Source organism: Molossus molossus, unplaced genomic scaffold (assembly GCF_014108415.1).
Source record: "Molossus molossus isolate mMolMol1 unplaced genomic scaffold, mMolMol1.p scaffold_m16_p_11, whole genome shotgun sequence".
In the NCBI taxonomy this organism is placed as follows: Eukaryota; Metazoa; Chordata; class Mammalia; order Chiroptera; family Molossidae; genus Molossus; species Molossus molossus.
Window position 1 is genome coordinate 42914492 of NW_023425346.1, and position 17506 is coordinate 42931997.

Below are 17506 nucleotides of genomic sequence, written 5' to 3' on the forward strand. Positions count from 1 at the left end.
GAAATGGCAAAATCGGAAAGCCTTAATTTGTGGGAAATTTTCTAATGAAGGTCTACTTAGCATATCAACCATTCAAACTCCAGCAAGTACATTTAACGAAGTTACTAGCTGCGGAGAAAACCCAATGTGTGTGTGTAGTGTAGTGTTTCTCAGAGTGTGGACCCTAATCACATTCACATGAGGATCTGCCGAAAATGTAGGTTCCTGGGCTTTACCCAGTTGCTCTAAAATTCTACGAAGCCACCTCTGTGGGTGAGTTGGACTCTACACCGTTAACACGCCTCTCAGGTGATTATGTGCACGTTAACTCACGTACTGGGTGATTTTAGACCTGGTTTGGCAAAAATCTAGACAAGGCCCTCAGCTGACCTTTAAACTTGGATTTGGATGCCTTTTCACCGCAGTTGTTTTCCCTGCGAGGCAGGGCGGGGCCGCATTGGGCGGGGCCGCATTGGGCGTGGCTAGCGGGGGCGGGGTGGGGCGGGGAGCTCTGGTGGCCTGGTCCAGTGGGGTGGAGGGTGATGAGTTAATGGCTCCGCGCGCAGGCGCTGCCCTCTGAACTGGAACAGAAAACAACTTCCGGTCGGAGCCACTCTGCCGGGCGCCGCCGATCCGAGACGTGAGAGGCCCTCTCGGAATCCTTGAACTTCGAGTAAGAAACTTCGTGAGCGAGTAGGTGTGTCGGAGCCCGTCGAGCACGGTGACGGAGAACTTGTGTGTGTAAGTGAGAGGGATACGCCGCCGTCTGGGCGCCGCGGGGAGGAAAACTGAGGAGCAGCGGACACAGGCGGTTCTCAGAACAGGGAGGGACTTTGTGCGAGGGAAGCCGCCGGGGTCTGGGTTCCGGAGCGGACCGGGTGGGGGGGCTTTCCGGGCCCGCGACGTCCGCGCCGCACCGACGTCCTGCGGCACCGACGTCCTGCGCCGCGACGTTGCAGGGCAGGGTTTCTGTCCCATGCTGACTTCGCCTGGAAACGGGGGGCCGGGCTTGGGGTGTCAGGGTGAGTCGTGCGCCCGTCAGCGCACAGACTTCCTTCGGGACCGGAGCCACCTTGTAGAAGCTAGTGCCATCTTGGCTACGCGTTCGAAAACTTTTTTCCCAAGGGGTTTCACAATTTGGTTCTCTGCTCTCCCGTGGGGTGTCATCATAGTCTTGTCAATGAGAAGTTGGGTAACTTCCCCGAGGGTCACGGGGAGAATGGGTGGCCGAAGCAGAAAGAACAAAAGCAAACCCTGCCGGTACTGGGAACTTGGGCCTTAGGTTCTTTCCCTAGGTTCTTCCCACTGGTTACACGGGCGTTGGACTCTTCCCACCCCGGTGTAACCAGTGACAGCCGTAGGAAACTGCTTGTCAGGAAGTCAAGAAAGAGGGGGCACCGTACCCAAGCCAAAGAGAGGTTGTGTTTCTATATCGGTATGCTGTAACAAGCAAAAATAGAGCAGCCTTGCTATGTAAAGTGTCATTTGTCTCAGATGCTTTTGACAAAGTTATCATAGGGTAGAAATGGCACTAAAGAAAGTGAAGTGACATGAACATGAAAGAAAATAAAATGATCTTTCTCTCTAGCATGATTGGAATGTACATTTCAAACGGGAGGTAGCAGACAAGCAAGCACTATATTGTGTTGAAAAATTATTTTGCCTCCATCTTTGGGGACGGGGCGGGGGGGGCTCTAAAATAATACACTCACTATAAAGCAGAAAAGTAAACAACTCAGTCCTACCCCCAACCGTAGGTATTCCAAGGCCTTTCATATCTCTCTGAAAGGTACATAAACATGTTATTTCACTTTCTTATGAAAATGGAATTATATATGCATTCTCCTCTATTATCTGCTTTCTCAGATAAAAAATACCTAGTGGAAGTTATGCCATATATGGCGCTACTTTATCTTAATGTCAGCATAGTATTCCTCTGAGTGTACCATAACCTAATTAACCATGTCTTAAAATGGCCTATCCATATATTTTGCCCTTTATTCTTCAAAATTATATTTTATTAGGATACAGATATATTAATCCTTTGTGAAATATATGGCATATGTTTTCAAGAACTACCAGTCTTTTGGTCTAAAATGCCTAGGTTTTATTACTTAAGGTGGTCCATACTGTTAATTTTTTATAGTTTGTATGCTTTACTCATTAAAACATCTGAGCTATTTTTGTACATTGTTTAAGATGTTTACATCTGGTTATGGTATAATAGTTAAGCATATAGGTTCCTTTTGGTAACATTTAATTTAAAATTAATAATTGAATTTCACGTGTAGTCTTCTTTTATGTGTTATCTTTGCCAAAGTTTCATATCAAGGTTATGCTAGTTTCCTAAAAAGAACTTTGAAGAGTTCCTTCTTTCTCTGCTCTGAAGTAGTATTGATAGCTTAAGAGTTGTCTGTCCTTTGAAAGTCTGAAAGAATTCACTTGTGAAACCATTTTGGCTTGAAACTATATCTTAAAACAGCACCACTATTTAGCAAACAGGTCCAGAACTTTAAAAAGCAAACAAAAAATCCTTAAAATAAATGAAAGGATCTGAAACACCAATAGTGTTGAGAACAAAGAACTGCTGGTCTTTTTCATCCTTCTCCGTCCTGGTCCCCCTTTTTTATGGTCAGGGAAAATACTGTAGGTAGACAGAGGCTGATAATAAAATGTATTACTTCTCTTTTTGCCTCTATTCCAGTTATAGTATAACAGAGAGGGTGTTGCTTCTACATGGGTAAATTCTTCTATGCTCTGAAAGAAACCTAGAATGAAACTCAATTTAAAGAGTGTCAGTTTCAGTTTGTTGTCATTAGCTTCTCATTATTGCTGGGAAATTTCTTCCTTTAGAGGTAATAACCAAGCTGACATTCTACTGTAGGCAAACCCAATAGGGTGGTTTCAAAATGAATGAGTGAGAAAATACACAAGCTCGGCATGCTTGTACTTATTTAAATATGAAGTAGAAATGATTCTCACAATCTAGGTATGTGTGTATGATGTGTAACACATAGAACAGGGCTGGCTTCTAAGGAATACAAACCGTCTAACCAAAGCCTACCTTTTTTCTCGACTAATAGTTTACTGTTAATATGTGGATAATAGTATAGGGTGGGAGGGTTGGGAAGAGAGAAATCAGAGAACTTGCAGGCATATATGCATAACCAATGGACACAGACTAGTTTGGAGAAAGCAGGGAGGAGGGGGTCAGTGGGAGGGAAAAGAGGGGATATCAGTAATACTTTCAACAATAAAGATAAAAAAATAGTATATATAATCTTTGGTAGAGTCATTAACTTTTTTAAAAAATAATTTTCTTTCTTTTTTTTTTAATCCTCACCCAAGGATATGTCTTTTCTTGATTTATAAAGAGGGAAACATCAGTTGCTTTCTGTGCATGCGCCCCAACCCGGGATCAAACCCAAAACCTGAGTATGATCCCTGAATCAAACCCACAACCTTTCAGTAGGACAACAATCCAACCAATTGAGCCACTCTGGCCAAGGCAGAGTTATTAACTTTTATAAATGATTATTTTAAACACTTTTTGATCATTTTTGTGGATATGACCTTAGGCAGGTAATGTAATTTAGCAATGTATATCTATGAACTGTGGAAAACATTTCAAGACACTCATAAGTGTTATTTACCGAGGAATGCAGGCATTATATGAATGGTTGGATAGTTGAGTATTTTAGTTGATCACTGTTAATCTAGAAAAAATAACTATTGATATGATTTGAGGGCATGCTTTATAACAAAGACTGCATGTTTTTTAAAAGCATACTCATTATCCAAAAGTAAATGGTAGATGAAAATAGAAAACCTGTTGATGTAAAAGTTCACTATTCTAACTACTATGATGTGATATATTAGCTGATTAGCTGTTACTATTTATCCATTTTTTTCTAATACTTGATAAGCATTAATATTGCTGTTTTACTTCAACTCCTTTGAGTTGAATTATATCAAGTCAAGTTTTAGTTTCTATTTCCTGTAGAATGTATTCTGTGGCTGGTATTTCCCCCTGCTATCAACTATCAATCATGGGGTAAAAGGAGGCTGTTACCTGGAACAGGTAACAAAAAACTCTTTATAGTTTAGGACCAAGATTCTGAGTCATCTTCAAAAAAGGATACTAGAAAATATAAAATAAACTGCCTTGTGGGTAGGTGGCTCATTAGTGTACAAAGTTTTTTCAACTAGGTGCACCATGACAACTGTTCAAAAAAATTGAGGAGGATTAGAACAGACAGTGGTACCATGTTCTTTGCAATTGAAAAATAAGTCTCTGAGACCTATGTAATATGTCATAATTTTTCAATACATAGTCTATAAAAAATTTTTTAAATATGATTTTATTGATTTTTTAGATAGAAAGGAAGGGAGAGAGAGAAAGAAACATCAATGTGAGAGAGAAACATCAACCAGCTGCCTCCTACATGCTTTGTACTGGGGATCGTGCCAGAAACTCCAGCGTGTGCCCTGGCCGGGAATTGAACTGGGACCTCTCAGTCCATGGGACCACACTCAATCCACTGAGCAACACCAGCTGGGCTATAAAAACACTTTTTATTAATTGTGGTAAAATACACATGAAATTTACCACCTTTACTATTTTAATCCGAGAGAGAGAGAGAGAGAAAGAAACATCAATGTGAGAGAGAAACGATTGGCTGCTTTCCATACGTGACCCAACCAGGGATCAAATTCACAACCCAGGTATGTGCCCTGTCCAGGAATCGAACCAGCAACCTTTTGATGCACAGGATGATGCTCAACCAACTGAGCCACTCCAGCTGGGCACTGTCTTTACCATTTTTAAGTGTACAGTTCAGTAGTGTGTTGAATGTATTTACATTGTTGAGCAACCAAGAAAAATATTTCTTAAGAGGATTTTTTTTTTTTTTTTTTTTTAAGAAAAAGAGTTTGAGAACCAAGTAATAATGATAATTGTCTCATGGGGAAAATGTCGTTTATAGAAACCTGAGTTTTCTTTCTTTATTTCCCTCTTCCTTCCTTCCTTCCTTCCTTCCTTCCTTCCTTCCTTCCTTCCTTCCTTCCTTCCTTCCTCTCTTTCTTTTTCTCTCTCTCTTTCCCTCCCTCCCTCCCTCCCTCCTGCCCTCCCTCCCTCCCTTCTGCCCTCCCTCCCTCCTGCCCTCCCTCCCTTCCTTCCAAAATATACTCTCTCTGATAGTAATTACCAGTCCTAAGTTATGAAAGTAAACAATTTGAGCACCAATGATCTGCAATAGCTTTCACTTATACCACCAGTGCTTTTCCTTTTCAAAAAGAAGGGTCTGTTGAAAAGAGGTTGTTAACATTTAAAACAAAGTCTGTCTTTCAAGTTATTGCAGTAAGGAAATACTAGAATTGAATAAACTAAGAAAAAAGTATGAGTTCCATTTTGATGGTTATTTAGTTAATTGAAGTTGCAAGAATCCTTGAAATACTTGTATAGAATAAGGTATGGAGAATTATTCCCTTGAGTGACAGAACAAACAGTCAGGCAATCTTGCTATGGAAAGGGACTTGCTAAAAGGACAGAAATCAAGGACTTGGGTCCTTTCAAGAGAATATATTATTTAAAATCCCTTGAAGAGCCTGGGTTTTACTATCCCTAGCCATTTATTATGTGGCATTTCATGACTTCATATATTTGCTATCCCTAAACCAGAAATGCCTTTTCTTTGCTATTGATGTGTCTCAAGCTTTTTGAATCCATATTCCTTATTGATAAATATTTACATATTAGGAGATTGTAATATGTGTCCCTGCTTCCCACATAGTCCTTTCTGAACACCTTCTCATACAGAATATAAACTTCCTCTTGTAGTTTCCCCATTCAGGAATATTCTACAGAGCCCTACTTTATATGATTTATGAAAACAGAATTTTAATATTCAATAGCCATTTTTAAACTGCATACTCCACCCCATCTCCAGATTCTAACATGCCACCTGCTCAGAAGAGAGGGTGCCCTTTACATAGCTGAGCAAGCTAACCGAACAGTGCCATGTTTATGTTTACCTCGGAGGGGTAGAATATCACATGCTCCGTTTCCCTTTTGGTATTATATTGTTTAGTTGTGTACTTTAACCCATAGAATTTGATAAACAGTCTGAAAGAAAGTACAACTGGAGAAAAAGAGGAAGTGAGGCAAAGCTGAGACTCATGTGAGTGGTCTCTGACTATGAAGACTTATTTTAATTCTCAGAAGATAGCACAAGAAGTTTCATCCAGCAAAGTGGGGAACCTGGTTGGGGAGCTTTCAGTTTGATCAGTGAAGTTATTTTATCTTGTTTATCCTGATACATTTAGCCAACCAGCTTATGGAAAAAATATAAAATCCAAATTCTGACAATGCTGGATCTCTATTTAAATTTCTGTTATTTCAGCTGTCTGATTGGGACCCAGTAACAGTATAGTGCAGTGTGCTGTGTACATCCATAACTGAAGCACAAGTTTACATAACCAAAGTTTACAACCTGGAAAGTGAGACTAGAAATGCAAGCTGTCATTTTAGGGAATTGGCTGCTTGTGCCATGGAGCTCTGGAAATGATCATAAGTAAATGTTACGAGTGACAGTTTTCATCTATTTCCTTTCTTCAAATACGGAAAGCACAGCCCTAGCCAGTTTGTCTCAGTGGTTAGAGCGTCGGCCTGCGGTCCAGAGAGACCCAGGTTTGGTTCCCGCTAAGGGCGCGGACCTTGGTTGCAGTTTGTCCCCCGCCCTGGTTGGGTCGTGCGGGTGGCAACCACTCGATGTGTCCCTTTCACATCAATGTTTCTCTCTCTCTCTCTCCCTCCCACTCTATCTGAACAAAAAAAAAAAAAGGAAAAATGTCCTCAGGTGAGGATTTAAAAAAAAAGGAAAACATACTTTTAAGTCTCTTTAAAAGGGCTACCTTAACTATGTAAGTCAGAGGATGTCTTTTTATTTGTGTGTATGTACTATATTATTGACTATATTAAGACTAAGATTGTCCTTCTGTAGCTGTGTGCCTCTTTGGAACTGAAGACATGTCTTTGGGATCTATGTTCTTTCTCAACTATTTGTATGTAGTTTGAGAATTTAAATATAATTGAGATGATTAGAGTATTGGTAGGGGGAACATCATGTTAAAAGGGCCACTTGCTGCTTGATGGGAAAAGAGCTGTGGTCATGAATTTCAGTGCAGATGCCATTAATGGAGTCTCCTCCATTCATAGATAAAACATTTATATAGACTGATGAGTTGTGGAAATTTTATGGAACCAAGTTATTAGAGTGCTATTGCTCTGGGCCATCTGCCAAAGTATCAAAATACCTTTTAAAAAAAAAAAGACAGCTTCTACTTAGCAACTGCTATTTTTGTTTTCAAATTCTATACACTTCTGAAACAATTCAAAACGCTGATTGCTATGGTGGAACAAAAGGACACTATGAAAACCTGTTTCCCTGCCTTGGTACATATTTGTGTAGTGTTTTACCAAGTACAGTGCTTTTCCAGTTATAACTAGACGCCCCTATGGCAGTGATTCTTAATGTTTCACATCTGCTCCTCCCTCCTCCTTTCCCCCACCCAAATATGATCCAAGAAGTCTTAGACACGTTTGCTGATTTTTTTTTAACTACCCTTGATGATTCTAATGTCCTGACGGGTTGGAAACCCATATCCTACAGTGTGCCCTACCCCTACATACTAAACTGGGGCAGATGAGGGAACTCAGGTCCATGGAAAGGTTAAATGACTTGCTCACTCTCACCCATCAACAAGCATGTCTAGACTCAACATGTATTCTGTTCACCAACTCTGACTTTATCTTTGTTTGACTAGGCTTTTTAATTTTGATTCTAATCTACAGATTGTGTTAATAGAAAAATGAATACATATTACACAAGATGTGGTCTCATTTAAAAATTAAGTTTGGATTTTTTTCCAGATACAAAAGGAAATGAAACAGCAAATCAGAAATTTTGATAAACCTCCCTACAGTAAGTGTTAGGATTTGCTAGGTCTGAATATTCACGTTTAAGAAAAAATTGGTGTGGCCCTGAAAGAAGCGAAAACTTGGGTAATTTGGGCACAAATACAAGTTTGAAGATTGGTTTGTCAGGCCACCCAGGGATTTTGGGGTCCTGTCTCAGAAGTATTCAGCAGTTGGAGTGATACAGTGTGTTGCATGGTGTAAAAATAGTATATCTGATTTTAAACTTTTTATCATATTAATACATTTAAAGTCACACCCTAAACATCTTGGGAATGACTGGAAATGGAGATCTGGAAGTCTCTGTAACCTTATTTATTTTGTTACTGGAGTTCTCACAATTACTTTAATAAAACAAGTTGTGACTTGCAAACATTTGCCCAACAGTCTGTAGGTGTCTTCAGGGAAATTAAAAGAGCTGTGGAGTCCTGAGCCTGTGGTTAAGAGCACAGAATACAGTTTGTAATTGTGTAGGCTTTTGCCTGTTCCCATTTATTATCGGTAATATTCTCAAGGCCAAATGACTGCTCAGCGATTTAAACTGTGATTTAAGAGAAAACAGTCCTTTTTGTGAAAAGGTCCTCTGTCTGTCTCCTGAAGTTTAATGTTTTTTATAGAAGAATTCTCTTCTTTTATAGTGGTTTTGTTCTTATACAGTAAGTGACTCAAGAGATACTGGAGAAGACCCTAATCTCTTGACTCATGAGATTACTTCTTTTTAAAAAACAACTTTGTGCTTTATGAATCTGGTGCAGCCTCTGATCTCTCTTACATTTTTGTCGTCTCTTTGGGGCCCCTTTTTCAGATTACTTGAAGGTAATTTTTTTTCCCTCACTTTTCTGGTTAAGACCAGAAGATAGGTACAGTGTCCTACTATTATGAAAGATCATTAGTAATATTTTATTGTCATAAATTTGGTAGAGTGGAAAAGAAAGACTTAAGAAAAATCACACATTCAAACACACTATGAGAGGTTTTTCGTGTTATTTAATAGTATGTAAGGGCTAACAGAACAGACCATTAGATAACATTCCTACCTGTTTACATAAGACAACAGACTTCTGCTAAAATGCCTTTCTATTTTATGCATTACTTTAGTTTTCCTTCTGACATCATACAGATAATAAGTGGGCCTATTCTCTTTTTTGGTTTATATTTGGGAGAAAGAAAAATGTACATCTTATGACATAAAGTGGTACAATAATGAGTATTGTTTCTTTCTCTCTCTGCTGTTTTTTTTTTTTTAAGTTTATTTACTTTTCTTGCAGTAGAAAAACTATTTTGGTCTGGTTAACTGTCCAAGGTTTCACCAGTGTCAAAGAATACTAGACATTCAAAACAGAACTTCAAGAACATAAGCAGGAGGGAAGGCATAGTTTTTTCCTTATTTATTCCAGATTTTATCACTTAGTAGCTACATTTTTCCTGCTTATTGTTAATTATGTCTCTTCAAGCACTTTTGTCCAAAATTGAATATCTTCCCCTCCCCTCCAACATTTTTCTCCCAATTTCTCTAGGTCTGGCTATCATCACTGTCAGCCTAATATTTTGAAAATTATAGCTGGTGAATCATCTTTAACAAAATTGCCTGGGTTACTGTGCTTATCAAAATGCAGATTCCAGGGGCCCATTCCAGGCCTTCAGATCCTGAATTGCAGGGACCTGAATGCTTTGCCTGTTGTGCAGATCCAGTTGGCCAATTAATCCTGTTGATTTTGCCTTCAAAATATCTCTTGAATCCATCTATCTTTCATTTCCCCTCCTCTATTCAAGCCCCCACCTTTCACCCAGAATACAGCAACAGTTTCTTATGACTATCCCCATTTTGTCTCCCTCAGTTTATATTCCATGCTGTTGTCCAGTTTACCTTTCTAAAATATGCCCATTCTCCTGTTTGAAAATCCTTCATTACTGCTTGATGTCAGCAGGTTAAAGTCTAAATTTCCTAAAGTCTAAATTTCAAAGTCCACTACAATCTGATCATGACTGAGTCTGCTGCATATAGTTTATGAAAGTTAGTGCACTCTGTATCTCTAAGGGATACCCTTCCAGTATGAATGGTGCCCCTAGGGTTTTTTGTTTGTTTGTTTGTTTTGTTTGTTTATAAATTTTTATTGTTAGATGTAAAATGTATTACAGATGTTCCACATTTTTCCCCCATTAACCCCCTCCTCCCCACTCCCACCCCCCTCCCACGTTTTCCCACACTATTGTCTGTGTCCATTGGTTATGCATATAAGTTTTTTGGTTTATTTCTACCCACCCCCCCAACCCCTTTCCCTTTGAGGTTTGTCAGTCTGGCAATGAATTTCTACTTCTTAATCTCTTCACCTTTTTCACCCATTCCCCCAACTCTCCACCCAACTGGCAACCAACAAAATGTTCTCTGTATCTATGAAAATGTTTCTGTTCTACCTGTTCATTTTGTTTGTAGATTTCAATTGTTGATAGATATGTATTCATTGCCATTTTGTTTGTTCATATATTTTATCTTTTTCTTCAAAAATACCCTTCATCATTTCAGATAATAACGGTTTGGTGGTGATGAACTCCTTTAACTTTTTCTTGTCTGGGAAAGTCTTTATATCTCCATCAATTCTAAATGGCAGCTTTGCAGGATAGAGTAATCTTGGTTGTAGGTTCTTGCTTTTCATCACTCTGAATATTTCTTGCCACTCCCTTCTGGCCTGCAAAGTTTCTTTTGAGAAATCAGCTGACAGCCTAATGGGAACTCCCTTGTAGGTAACTAGCTGCCTTTTCTCTTGCTGCTTTTAAGATTCTCTCTTTGTCTTGAACATTTTGCATTTTGATGATGATGTGTCTTGGTGTGGGCCTCTTGGGGTTCATCTTGTTTGGGACTCTCTGTGCTTCCTGGACTTGTAGGTCTGTTTCCTTCACCAAGTTAGGAAAGTTTTCTGCCATTATTGTTTCAAACAGGTTTGCAATTTCTTGTTCTTGCTCTTCTCCTTCTGGCACCCCCAAGATGCGAATGTTGGCACGCTTGAGGTTGTCCCAGAGGCTCCTTACACTATCTTCATTTTTTTGGATTCTTTTTTCTTTTTGCTGTTCTGATTGGGCATTTTTTGCTTCCTTATATTTCAAATCGATGGTTAGCTCCTTGGATTTACGTACTCTATTATTGAATCTGTGTAAATTATTCTTTATTTCAGTTAATGCCTCCTTCATTTCTGACTGTGCATCCATCATTTCTGACTGGTCCTTTTTTATGCTCTTGAGGCCCTCACTAAGTTCACTGAGGTTCTCACTAAGTTCATTGAGCATCCTTATAAGCAGTATTTTGAACTCAGCATCTGTTAGGTTGCTTATCTCCATTTCTCTTAGTTCTTTTCTTGGGGTTTTGTTCTGTTCTTTCATTTGGGACCTGTTTCTTTGTCTTCTCATTTCGGCTGCCTCCCTGTGTTTGTTTCTATGTATTACTTAATGAGAGGTATGGGGCTCGCTCAGACCAGATGCTGTTCGTTTGAAAGAATTTAGGAAAAACCTGAAGCAGGATCCAAGACAGGCCAATCCTATGGTTAAGCAAGTGCCAACAGCTCGGGTGGGCTGGGGCCTCAGGGAGTCACCAGGGCGGGGCTACCAGAGTGAGCCAGGTTGCTGGAGTCCCAGGTATGAGGACTGTCTGCCGCCCCAAGGAAGGGCTCACCAAAGGAACAAAGGCCTCTTACAGCACATTTGTCCCGGAGAAAGCCCCCTCTCCAGTCCTCACTCCAATGCCAAACAGCTCAGTTCTTCCCTGTATGTCTCTGGTGCCCCTCGAGCTGCCTCCCCTCCAAGCTTAGAGGGAGCGAGTTCCATAAGTTCGTGCGCGGGCCCTTTAAGGAGCTGCCTGGGGCTCCAGCCGCTTCAGCTTCCCTGAGCCTTAGTTCCTGCTGGTTTTTCCAGCCAGAAGTTATGGGGACTTCTCTTCCTGGCACTGGAACCCTGAGCGGGGCGCTTGGTGTGGGACAGGGACCCCTCAGTCCTCAGAAAGGACCTTCCCAGCCGAGGTATCCTCCTGATTTTTATTCGCCACACGTGGGTGTGGGACCAGCCCCTCACGCCTCCGCCCCTCCTACCAGCCTGGATGTGGCTGCTGCTTTAATTCCGTAGTTGTAGGACTTCCATCAGCTTGTTTTCAGGCGGTTTTGAATGATGGTTGTTCTGTAGTTTAGTTGTAACTTTGATGTGGTTATGGGAGGATGTGATACCGCCTTTACCTACACCGCCATCTTGACCGGAAGTCTCCGCCCCTAGGGATTTTGCAGTGCAGCACAGTGTAGATGGTGACCTTGATTATCCTGTCTGAGCATCCTCTCATCCTGCACATCCACTAGTCTTTCATAAATAGAATATCTCCATTCCCTAAATGCATTGTAGTAGTGACTACTCAGTACCTCTGCTCTTTCAAAGTGAACATTCTTACCCTCTTGTTCTCTCTTCGTATTTCAGGTCCCAGTTTAATTGTTAGATCCTCTGTGAAACCCAACAGTTTTTTTTCTTTTTGCTCTTTTTTTTTTTTTTATCCTTACCCGAGGACATTTTTCCATTTTTTTGTTCAGATAGAGTGGGAGGGAGAGAGAGGAAGAGAGAGAGAGAGAGAGAGAGAAACATCGACGTGAAAGGGACACATCTAGTGGCTGGCACCTGCACGACCAACCAGGGCCGGGGACAAACTGCAACCGAGGTACGTGCCCTTAGTGGGAACCGAACCTGGTCTCTCTGGACCGCAAACCGACTCTCTAACCGCTGAGCCAAACCGGCCAGAGCTCTTTTTGCTCTTTTGAGGTGAAACTTACAATTAAATGCACAAACCTTAAGTGACCTTTTGGGTGAGTTCCTACAAATACTTCGACCTGTGCTTCCCAGACCCCTATCTAAGTATGCTCATACCTTTTTAAACATTTATAATTGACTTACTGGTATGATTAATCATTTCTGTGTGTGTCTGCCTTATGAAATAATAAGCTCTAATTAGGGAAAAGGGTGGGGAGGAGCAAGAATTACCTACTGTGTGTTCAGCACTGAACCAGTCTTAAATATTGTACCAGTTAGGAAACAGTTCAGCTCCTCTCTTAAGATACCTCCAAAGACAGTGGCTTAAGACAGAAATTGTATTGCATTCGTATATTATAATTCCAAGTAGGAGATATTCACAGCTGATCTGGCAGCTCCAGTGTCAAGAACCTAAGCATCTTCATTCTTGTTCCATCATCGCTTTTGTTCAGCCCTAAAGTGCACTCACCATAGGGTCTGCGTGACATACCTCAATCTTTCATCCAGCTGGAGAAATTTAAAAAGTAAAGAGAAGAGTTCATCTTGGAAATTACATTTACTTTCCAATGACCAAAACATAATCACATGACCACACCAGCTAAAACTTAGGAATACTAGAAGGGAATGGATATGAGGAACAAATAACATATATGCTTCATATGTGGTCTCTTTTAATCTTCATAATAACCCTACAAGCTATGTGTGTTAAGAAAACTAATAATCAGAGAAGTTAAGTGAATGGGTATGTTAGTACATGTGGACCCAGGGAAAAAGCCTGAGACTGAGAATCTACCTCCATAAGTGGAGAGCAGAGAAAGACTGGAGAACGAGGCTGGCCACTCCAGTCTGGTAATTAATAGAGTTTATTAAGGGAAATTTACAAATGAGGCATGTCTTGGGAGGCTGCAAGATGAAATGGATTACCATGCCACTTGGCAGGCACCAAAGAATTATACAGGGTGGGGAGGAGGGGCGGGATGGAGAAGGAGTCAGGGATATTAGTGCATGAATGCTACCAGGTCAGGACAACAACCTGTTCCAGGAACCAGCACATAGCTGGAGGCCAGGGAGGGGCGCTGATTTATGTCAGAATGAACATCAGTTATGATTAGACAGTTCCTAAGGGGAGTTTGCAAAAAGCAACCTCCATTCTGGCATAACTCCAGCCTACAGGACAGACAGTGATAATGCCATGGAACAGTCCCTTCTTCACAGGCTAGAAAATTGCGGGTGTGGAACCAGAATCCAAAGCCTATACTTTTTTTATATTCTACCTAGTAAAACGTTAAGAGGGAATATATAAATGTTATTAAATAAATAGTCATTCATTTTCACAGTGTTATATCACTTATTTTCACAGTACCATATTATCTCTTTACTTCTAGGACACCCTATATAATTTTATTCATGCTTATCAGTCAAATGGGAATGGGAATCTTAAAATGAAAGCCATATCAACTGGTTTATAACCAAGGCCTAGTTTATAATACAATTAGAAACTAAATAGATTCTCCTTTTAAACCTGTGGTATTATTTATGAGGAAAAATAAATCATTATATTTGCCAAGCAAAAGCTTTTATTCTGTATTTCTTTGGAAATGCTATATAATAATAAAGTTGAAGGAGATTATATCATTTAACCCTTTAATTTTAAAAGCAAGGAAAATTGAGATCCAAAAAAGATACAGAATTTGTTCTTTATTTTATTTCCACTCCTACTTTTCAAGGATCATGGTAAAAGCACTAACCTAATCAATCATTTCTATGAGTGACCATTAATGCTATACTTCAGAATTGTCTCAGGTTTGTCCAGACCAGGAAAATCAAGCTAAATAATGCATATAATCCTGGCCTGTTTTAGTGAAGAATGGATATGATCTAACACTGAAAACATCCTTATAGTTATCTGGAACCTGTTTTAGAAAGGATGACTGCTGTTTGATAATCAGAAAGAATAGGTGAGGTCATTTCTACCCATAATTAAAAACCCAATCCAAGTGCTACCTACCTCCAAAGCCTTTCCTAAACCTTATAAATAGATATAACCATTTTCCTCTCCAAATTCTATAGCCTTTGGATATCTCAGGGTAATCATATATATTTTTTAAGTTGCAGCTAATGGTGCCTTCATGAGTATAGGTTTCATGTCTCTTTTGTTTTCACTGCATCAGTGGTGCCCTGCACCGGCTTTGATAAGTTGTTGGTACTCAGTAAACGTAGTGAATGAACATATCCACCATGGCACCCTGGGAGAATACTTTGCTGCAGGCTTTAATAGAAATCTTTGAACTAAGAATTTGTAGCTGTGAGCAAGTATTTTAATTCCTCTGAGCCTTATCAGTCAAATGTGAATGTGAATAAGAGGTAGGATGACTTGGTGGGAAAACACTGTGAAAGAAACAACTTTAAAGTAGTACCATCTCGCCCTGGCCAGTTTGGCTCAGTGGTTGAGCATTGGCCTGCAGACCAGAGAGTCCCGGGTTCAGTTTCCACTAGGGGCATGTACCACAATAAATAAATGAATGAATGAATGAATGAATGAACGAACGAACCACAATAAATGAATGAATGAATGAATGAATAAATAAATAGTACCATCTCTGAAGCCCCTTGCTACACCCAACATGATGCTTTACATGTAGTAAGCAAATAAATCCTTTAGTATTTTCTAATTGAATTCAATAGTAATGAGATATATTTTGTTAAAATAAAAATTAGCCCTAGCAGTTGGCAAACCTTTATTGAAGTTGGGAAACTTTACCAGGGGAAGATAAAATTATCTCCCTTGTGCAGGCTGCTTCTCCTACCCTAGGATAGTTTTGTTTTCAGTGAAAGAAGAAGCAACCTGCTGCCTAGGGATTGTCTTGGTACTTCCTCCTGGGTTGCACATGCTGGACCTGGGAAGCAGAACAAGAACTTATTGCTCCCCATTTTCCTTCTGGCAGGAACCACCCAGGGGAAGAAAAGAACTCTGATGGAGGTGAGTGGGTGAGAACTACCCTGGCTTCTGGGGAATTGGGGGAAATGGACACTTTATATTCCGTATACCCAAATACCTTCTGGTGCATCAATGACTTAATCTTTTCTTAGTGTGTGATGGAAGGAAACCAGAAAAACCAGAATTAAGAAATTACTGTGGAAGGCTTTTCTAAAAATATATTTAAAAGAGTGAAACCATAACTACAAGAGTGTTTCCAAGACAGAGGTTGCTCTAGCTTGGACTTTCTGGGCCTGGGGAGTGAGAATGGCCATAAGATTTCGGTTTGAGCATGTTTACTATAAATAATGCCATTTCCCTGGAGCCTGGCAAGTTTTGCAGAAGACATGCCAAAATGTAATCGAAATGTAACTGCCTCTTAAATTGTGAAATTAATTTTACACTTAACAAGTGCTTTAAAAAATAGAGGAACAAGTGGCTTTAAAGTTCAGGGTGTTATATTTGAAATCTGTCCAATTTAATTAGCTGGGTCCCAAAGACTGTTTCCTTTTTCTCTGGTCAGTGTCGCTGATCTAATACCCAATTCTCTTCTTGGTTGTGAGATAGGCATTAAATGTGTAATTTATTTACTTGTATTGACCTGAATCATATCTCCCCAGCATACACTCTTATTTCAGGAAATGGGATCCACCCATGTGGAATTTATTCAGTAATTCAGTGACATTTGTATGATCTAATTCAAGGACCTGAAGTGAAGGCTCCACATGATTTACTTACATATGATGCAGCTATTTTTAATTCTGCATTTACATTTTTAAAAACAAGAATGCACATTCTTGATGGAACAGACATGCATTTTTAGACTCACAGATTCAAGAACTGTAGAACCAAGAAGTTTCTTAGAAATCAATTCCAAACATGATTTTTATATTAGAGAGAAAAAAACTGGGATACAAAACAATTTAGTGGCCCTAAACTAAGGGCAGATGTCAGACAGTGATAGAACAAAACAGAAAACTAAATGAGTTCTCAGTTCAAGGCACTTGTTTGTTCCAGATTTAAAAATATGGATGAAGCTCTGGTTGGTGTGGCTCAGTTGGTTGAACATTGTCCCATGCACCAAAAGTTCACTGGTTCGATTCCCTGGGTCAGGGCATATACCTAGATTATGGGTTCAATCCCCAGTCTGGGTGCATACTGCATATGGGAGGCTACCGATTGATATTTCTCTCTCACATCGATCTTTCTCTCTTTCTCTCCCCCTCTCCCTTCCTCTCTCACTAAAATTGATTAAATATATATATAAATATAATTAAAAATTAAATATATATATATATTTGTGTGTGTATATACATACACACACACACACACATATATATGAGATTTACATTGGCATTTATAATGACGTGCAGCTTTTTTTTTTTAATCCTCACCCGAGGATATTTTTTCCATTTTTTTGTACAGATAGAGTGGGAGGAAGAGAGAGGAAGGGAGAGAGAGGAAGGGAGAGAGAGAGAGAGAAACATCGACGTGAAGGGACACATCGAGTGGCTGCCACCCACGTGCAGCTTTTTAAGACAGTGACAGATAACCTCTAATTTCCACATTAGCATGTTACAGTATATTGTACGCCCTATGGCTACCTACCTATATATTTCTTTCCTTACTTGTATACTTATTTTTGTGTAAGCTGCCTTAAATCCTTCTTTGATTGGTTTAGCATATAAATAAAGTACTCAAAATGATACTTTGTATTCATGCTGATTACTTATGTTTTTATAGTGTCTATGGCATGACAAAAATCCTGGAAATGTTGATTATTCTAACAGTTATTTCAACTT

General features: G+C 39.7%; 1 protein-coding gene across 3 annotated transcripts in view; it reads left to right on the top strand.

The window, feature by feature from the left end:
* The first annotated feature begins 604 nt into the window (after positions 1–604).
* The window catches only part of TANK (TRAF family member associated NFKB activator), a 78208-nt gene continuing 61306 nt past the window's right edge, over positions 605–17506 (top strand). For 2 of the 3 annotated variants that reach the window (XM_036254011.1, XM_036254008.1), the window contains exons 1-2: positions 12588–12638; positions 15673–15707. The gene's annotated coding sequence lies outside the window, so the exon portion shown is untranslated. Of the gene's footprint in view, positions 721–12587; positions 12639–15672; positions 15708–17506 lie in introns of those variants that run through there. The other variant, XM_036254009.1, reaches the window with a different exon arrangement.